This window comes from Ascidia mentula (genome assembly GCF_947561715.1).
Source record: "Ascidia mentula chromosome 2 unlocalized genomic scaffold, kaAscMent1.1 SUPER_2_unloc_4, whole genome shotgun sequence".
NCBI classification, from domain to species: domain Eukaryota; kingdom Metazoa; phylum Chordata; class Ascidiacea; order Phlebobranchia; family Ascidiidae; genus Ascidia; species Ascidia mentula.
Genome location: NW_028113687.1, coordinates 57,501 through 65,000, shown reverse-complemented (window position 1 = coordinate 65,000; position 7,500 = coordinate 57,501). Strand labels below are relative to the sequence as shown.

Here is a 7,500-nt window from a genome sequence, read left to right as displayed (position 1 = left end):
GAATCCAAAAACATCTTGGAAACGTCCATTCGTATGGTGAAATTGTAATAAATATGTTTGGAAGTCCAAACTGTTGAACAGCATCCGCGAGATAGGCATGCTGCCATTGCCAATATGTTTCAGAAAATACCTTTGAATCTAGCGCTCTGGCGGGACTACAGTTGAGTACTCGTCCAGATTCTATAGCCCCACAAACAGTTTTGTATAGCCATCTGTCATACTGAAATCGGAGAAGTTCAAACGATGTGGAATAATCACAAACGTTCGACAAGATCTTGTACATGTAGGCTCGTTTTGTACTCTCTCCGCCCGAAATTGCTGATTCACAAAATATTTTGTACGGATACAATATTGGCCAAATGGCGGATTCAATGAACGAAATCTGAAAAAATTAACGCATTTGTTACTGTCCATTTATACATATGCAAAAAAGTACCCACATCAAAAAGGTTATAAAACGGGATTCGCGATCTCAATAAACCTTCCTCTCGTTGCCTGACGAAGTCACCATACGCACTTCTTCCATCGTTGACAAGATAATGATAAGCTGTCAACAGCCTGCTCCGCCTCTGTTCGTCTTCTACAGAGTGAATTCGTTCAAGTACAGATCTCTGTATCAGAGTTACAGCAACCCCACGGTCTTTGTAACGATAACCGTGCTGTAATCGCTGAGTGGAATTCACGTGCAACGCGAAAAATGCCAGAATTGATTGGTCGCCAGAGGTTAGACCCTTCAACTCTTGGGGCCAATCAGCAATTCGAGGAACAGTGTAATTTCCACTACATTGGCAAGTCTTCAATGTGGAAAAATGAGGACGCCTAAACCCGGGACTGATGTTACACGTGTTTACCGAAAAACAACGCGCACAGTAAGACCAAGACGAATCCACTATCCACCTTTCCAAAGAAGACCCCACAGCAAGCCGTTTCGAATTCGTATCTTCTGCTGGAATGTCCATTTCACCAAAATATAGATCTCCACGCTCCCCAAAGCGTCGCAGACGCTCTTTATCATCATTCTGTTTTCTTAAACGTTTTTCCTCCACCTGCCAAAAATACAAACAAACTTACAATTAAACACAGAAACCTTAAAAAACACAAACAACAACGAAAGCTGATTTGACTTACGTCTGGATCAACAAGGACACAAGCTTGATCGTAACGATCCCAATGTATTTCAGCATTCGCCATTTTCTTCAACACGATTAACAACAATGAAACAACTCTCTTGAGAAAATCCTAAATATCCAATTATTTCAACAATACTAGCCTGTCAAAGTAGGGCAATGATTAAGCAATCATTCGATTAACGCTGCGTAACACTCAAAAAAAGAGCTTGTCAACAAGATTATATGAAACGAGAAGTTGAACTATTAACGTTCCAAATAAGATTAACTTTCACACAAAGACAAAGAAGTTTACGAGAAAAAACTACGAAACGCAGTGATCATGTCACAACAAAAGACTACTTCAGAAAAACATAACGGTTCATCGCACAAGCAAAAACGGACGCAGCTATATTGAAAGAAAAGAAATGCGGAAATACAAAAAATCATCATTTCCGCAGCTTTCTTCTTACTTATTTTCTGTTCTTCTTTTTTGCTTTTTCCGCAGTGTTTTATTCTTCTTCGCCTCTTTGATTTCATCAATTCGTTTCTCTTTTTTACCTTGTTCCTCACAGGTACCACTGCTTGAAGGCCCACAGCCGTCGGCTAAATCTTTTCTTTTTAGGGAAATTATTTCCTCGAATGAACGCCTCACTCGCTTTGTTGTGCCTTGCGTCAAGTTTTGAGTGCGCGTGCCAATAATGGCTTCACTGTAGGACTGGAAATTCTTTTCTTTTTTAAAGGCATCGAGTAAATCACCACCGCAATTGCTACCCACATCCTCCATATTTGAAAAAATGTACTTCATTACATGAAGGTGAATCCCCAAGAGGTACATGGAGGCACCAACGTGGGTCATTTTATGCAAATAAAATTCGTCTATCTCCTCCATCTCGCTTATTGCTTGCTTTAAACTCAGGAGTTTCGCTTTTGCCTCACTTTCGGAGCAAGACAAACCTTCATTGCCTCCAACGTGCTTCCTGAATGGCTCGCATAAATCGTTCAATTTTTGAACAAAGTGGCTAAACGATTTTACACAATCATTTTCAGCAAGCGGTCCCACATCCTGTTCTATTCTGTTCCAATTTTTATCCATCGTTTCGGCAAATTCAGATATTGCCACCCGAGGCCTCTGTAGCCACTCGCATGTAAAAACCTTCAATTTATTGCGAAAGTGATTCTCGTCGTCCAAGTGTTCTACGTCCGTGGCCAAACCGTATGGTTTCAGAAAATCTAAGACACAAACAGTATTACTTTTTCACTCATATTAAACAATAAAACACTTTACATACCTTTTGGGAAATGATAATAATACATCACACCTTTCCCACTTTTCTTCGGCGAAGATTCCATGTCTATAAAGAAAATTCGGAACAATCTTGTTTTTTTGCCACCAACAGGTACAAAACATACAATAAACAATATATTTTGTGACTTATCGACTCAAACATAGCAACCAAAAAAAATATTGTTATTCTTTTAGACGTTTAAACAACTCAGCGTACCTTTTCTAATTCAAAATCACTGCAAAATTAACAAATATTATTTACTCAATTACTTCAGCCCTAAGGTTTCTGCAACAAAAATCTAACTGCTATATTTTTCAACAGCATGATCCAAAAGCACGTATTAATTAAGACTGGCTCTGAGAGAGAACAACCGTGATTATATAGGGAAAGTTGTCAATCACATTCCTGTAAAATCAGCGCTGGAATGTTACACAGGGTGCGAAATAAAAACACACAGGGCACGAAAAATGTTACGCATCAACGATCACAAAACCTGATCGGTGATGCGTAAAAAAATGATGCGAAAGCGCGCGGCAAGCCACGAGAAACGAACCAACGCACACCAGCATCGAGTTTACACCTGTCAAATTTATTTTTTGCACATTGTTACCTAAAGTGCTCTGCACAATCCTCGCAGCCCTGACAAAAATTTGAGGTTGGCTGGGCGCTTTTGCATATCCCATGTTTGAAATGAAATGCGACAGCTCTGCCAAGGTGTGTGGTAAGTGACCAACATGGTCACAAAACAGCATCAAGTTTACATCTGTAAAAATTATTTTTTTCACAATGTTACATGAAGGGCTCTGCACAATCCTCGCGGCCCTGATAAAAATCCCGCGGGCTGGCTGCTCGCTTTTGCATACCCGATGTTTTAAATGAAATGCGACAGCTCTGCCAAGGCGTGTGGTAAGTGACCAACATGGTCACAAAACAGCATCGAGTTTACATCTGTAAAAATAATTTTTTTCACAATGTTACATGAAGGGCTCTGCACAATTCTCGCGGCCCTGATAAAAATCCCGCGGGCTGGCTGCGCGCTTTTGCACACCCGATGTTTTAAATGAAATGCGACTGCTCTGCCAAGGCGTGTGGTAAGTGACCAACATGGTCACAAAACAGCATCGAGTTTACATCCGTAAAAAATATTTTTTCACAATGTTACATGAAGGGCTCTGCACAATCCTCGCGGCCCTGATAAAAATCCCGCCGGCTGGCTGCGCGCTTTTGCACACCCGATGTTTTAAATGAAATGCGACAGCTCTGCCAAGGCGTGTGGTAAGTGACCAACATGGTCACAAAACAGCATCGAGTTTACATCTGTAAAAAATATTTTTTCACAATGTTACATGAAGGGCTTTGCACAATCCTCGCGGCCCTGATAAAAATCCCGCGGGCTGGCTGCGCGCTTTTGCACACCCGATGTTTTAAATGAAATGCGACAGCTCTGCCAAGGCTTGTGGCAAGTAACCACCTTGGTCACAACACAATACACCATCAAAAGTGCAGTTGTAAACATTTCGAACGTGGAGTGCCCTAGCGCAGCGCAGCCCAGCTATTGCTTCAAAGAGCCGGCAGTAAATTTTGACATTCCTATGTGTAAAACCCGGGCGTGGTACGAAGACTCGTTCTTGAACTATAATAAGGGACTATGGTAATATTAGGTTGCGCAAATGTTCGAATCAAAAAAAGTGTCGGAAACGTTATTATAAGTAGTTCTATAGATCATTGATCAATAAGAATCATAATTAAGACTAACGATTATTCACGTGAGGTCTCATTTAATAACTGGCTTGTGGCAGCCAAGCGTTCATAGCGACGTTGCTTTTTGATCCTTCGATGTCGGCTCTTCCTATCATTGTGAAGCAGAATTCACCAAGCGTTGGATTGTTCACCCACTAATAGGGAACGTGAGCTGGGTTTAGACCGTCGTGAGACAGGTTAGTTTTACCCTACTGATGAGGTGTTGTTGCGATAGTAATTCTGCTCAGTACGAGAGGAACCGCAGATTCAGACATTTGGTTCATGTGCTTGGCTGATAAGCCAATGGTGCGAAGCTACCATCTGGGGGATTATGACTGAACGCCTCTAAGTCAGAATCCCGCCTAGAAAGCGACGATACTTTTGTGCCTCGCCCACGGCCGGCCAACGTAAGCGGTCGAAAGGCCGCCGTCTATGCCGGTGCTGACGTTCGACGGGCGCCGCAAGAGTTGCCCGTCGGTCGGCACACCCCCCTGCCCGAAAGGCGTGGTGCTAAATCATTCGCAAACGACCTAGTTGAAGATCGGGGTGTCGTAATCACTAGAGCAGTATTTTCACTGCGATTTGTTGAGAGTAAGCCTCAAGATCTGTCGATTTGTCCGCAGCGCGGGCGCACTTTGAGCGATCTCGGACGCCGAATGGGCGTTCGGGGTCGCTTTTTTTTTTCAAAAAATTTGGCAAAAATAGCCCAAAAAACACAAGCGGCGTTACCAGTTGCGTGCTCGCAGAGCTGGCTTTTGTTGCGTCGCTCAGAATTTGCTCCAGGAGGATCACCACAAGAGTACATGGAACAAATCTGACCCTACTATGTGGGAGCAAGCAGCTCGGTGCGAATGTGCGCGCGGCGTCGCTTGTTGCGTGCGGTTGGCGACTGGCTCGCTGAGCAGATTTGCTGCTGCTCGTTCGATGCCAAGGCGTCCACGGTGCGGGTCCTACTACGGTGCGTGTTGTTGGCATAGTTGCACGTCGGCGTTACAGCTGGTTGGCGCTTCGCGCGTCCGGCCATGTTTCGCGCGTCCTTGACGGTTTTCAGAGTTCGTGGCCGAACCAAGCGTTGAGAATCGTAGCTTGAAAGTGACGGTCGGAGCGGGCGGCGGGCCCTGCGTCTCCACACGAAGCTACCTGGTTGATCCTGCCAGTAGTCATATGCTTGTCTCAAAGATTAAGCCATGCAAGTCTAAGTACGCGCTCTCGTACAGTGAAACTGCGAATGGCTCATTAAATCAGTTATGGTTCATTTGATCGTACATCGTACTTGGATACCTGTACAAAATCTAGAGCTAATACATGCGGTCAGCGCCTGCCTTGCGGCGGGTGCGCATTTATCAGTACAAAAACCGACCGGGCCGGCTTCGCGTCGCGCCCGCCACGTTTTGGCGACTCTGGATAACTGAGCGGATCGCACGGTCTCGAACCGGCGACAGATCATTCAAGTGTCTGCCCTATCAACTTTCGTCGGTAGGGTATCGGCCTACCGAGGTTCTTACGGGTGACGGGGAATCAGGGTTCGATTCCGGAGAGGGAGCCTGAGAAACGGCTACCACATCCAAGGAAGGCAGCAGGCGCGCAAATTACCCATTCCCGACGCGGGGAGGTAGTGACGAAAAATAACAATACAGGACTCTAAACGAGGCCCTGTAATTGGAATGAGCACACTTTAAAACCTTTAGCGAGTATCCATTGGAGGGCAAGTCTGGTGCCAGCAGCCGCGGTAATTCCAGCTCCAAAAGTGTATATTTAAGTTGTTGCGGTTAAAAAGCTCGTAGTTGGACGTTGGGCGCAGGCGGCCGGTCCGTCGCAAGGCGTGCACTGGCCGCACCTGGCCCTCTCCCCCGGCGCTCCGCCGGTGCCCTTGACTGAGTGTCGGCGGCGGCCGGGACGTTTACTTTGAAAAAATTAGAGTGTTCAAAGCAGGCGCTTCGCCTGAATAATGGTGCATGGAATAATGGAATAGGACCTCGGTTCTATTTTGTTGGTTTTCGGAGCGCGAGGTAATGATTAAGAGGGACGGACGGGGGCATTCGTACTGTGCCGTTAGAGGTGAAATTCTTGGATCGGCGCAAGACGAACGACTGCGAAAGCATTTGCCAAGAATGTTTTCTTTAATCAAGAGCGAAAGTCAGAGGTTCGAAGACGATCAGATACCGTCCTAGTTCTGACTATAAACGATGCCAACCAGCGATCGGGGGGCGTTACTTTGACGACCCCTCCGGCAGCTTGCGGGAAACCAAAGTCTTTGGGTTCCGGGGGAAGTATGGTTGCAAAGCTGAAACTTAAAGGAATTGACGGAAGGGCACCACCAGGCGTGGAGCCTGCGGCTTAATTTGACTCAACACGGGGAATCTCACCCGGCCCGGACACAGTGAGGATTGACAGATTGAGAGCTCTTTCTTGATTCTGTGGGTGGTGGTGCATGGCCGTTCTTAGTTGGTGGAGCGATTTGTCTGGTTAATTCCGATAACGAACGAGACTCTGGCTTGCTAACTAGTTACGCGACCCTATCGGTCGGCGTTGAACTTCTTAGAGGGACTAGTGGCGCTTAGCCACACGAGATTGAGCAATAACAGGTCTGTGATGCCCTTAGATGTTCGGGGCCGCACGCGCGCTACACTGACCGGATCAGCGTGTCGCCGCCTAGGCCGGAAGGTCCGGGTAACCCGCTGAACCCCGGTCGTGCTAGGGATAGGGAATTGCAATTGTTTCCCTTGAACGAGGAATGCCCAGTAAGCGCGAGTCATCAGCTCGCGTTGATTACGTCCCTGCCCTTTGTACACACCGCCCGTCGCTACTACCGATTGAATGGTTTAGTGAGGTCCTCCGATTGGACCTGGCGCGTTCGGCAACGGCCGCGCCGGCGTCCGAGAAGACGATCTAACTTGATCATTTAGAGGAAGTAAAAGTCGTAACAAGGTTTCCGTAGGTGAACCTGCGGAAGGATCATTACCGGCCGATCGCCGATCGAGTGGTCGTGCGTTCGACAGGTGGAGAAGGCTCCGTATCTTGGCGGCCGCGCACGCCCTTCGTCGCTGTTGAGGCGCACGCGATTGCACTTCGGTCACCCTGTTTCGTTCTGCGCCGAGTGCCGTGGCCATGTGCCAGGCTGGCTTCATGCGTCGCCTACGGCTGGCGACCGCTCGGCCACCGCTTTTTTCGACTGTGCAATCCGGCTGGGTCGCGCTTGTCCAACTGACGAAGTCACGGAGGGCTCTTGGCGGTGGATCACTCGGCTCGCGAGTCGATGAAGGACGCAGCTAGCTGCGTGAATTAATGTGAATTGCAGGACACATTGAGCATCGACGTTCTGAACGCAAATTGCGGCACCGGGTCAATCCCGGCGCCACGCCCGC

General features: G+C 47.0%; 2 non-coding genes across 2 annotated transcripts in view; both read left to right on the top strand.

Moving 5' to 3' along the window:
- Positions 1-5,272: 5,272 nt before the first annotated feature.
- Positions 5,273-7,096, top strand: LOC145916225 (small subunit ribosomal RNA). Its single transcript, XR_014404478.1, has one exon. It is a non-coding gene; the product is annotated as a small subunit ribosomal RNA (ribosomal RNA).
- Positions 7,097-7,356: 260 nt separating this feature from the next.
- Positions 7,357-7,500, top strand: part of LOC145916178 (5.8S ribosomal RNA) — a 154-nt gene continuing 10 nt past the window's right edge. The window contains exon 1 of the ribosomal RNA XR_014404435.1: positions 7,357-7,500. This exon is cut by the window's right edge and continues 10 nt beyond it. This is a non-coding gene — a ribosomal RNA (5.8S ribosomal RNA).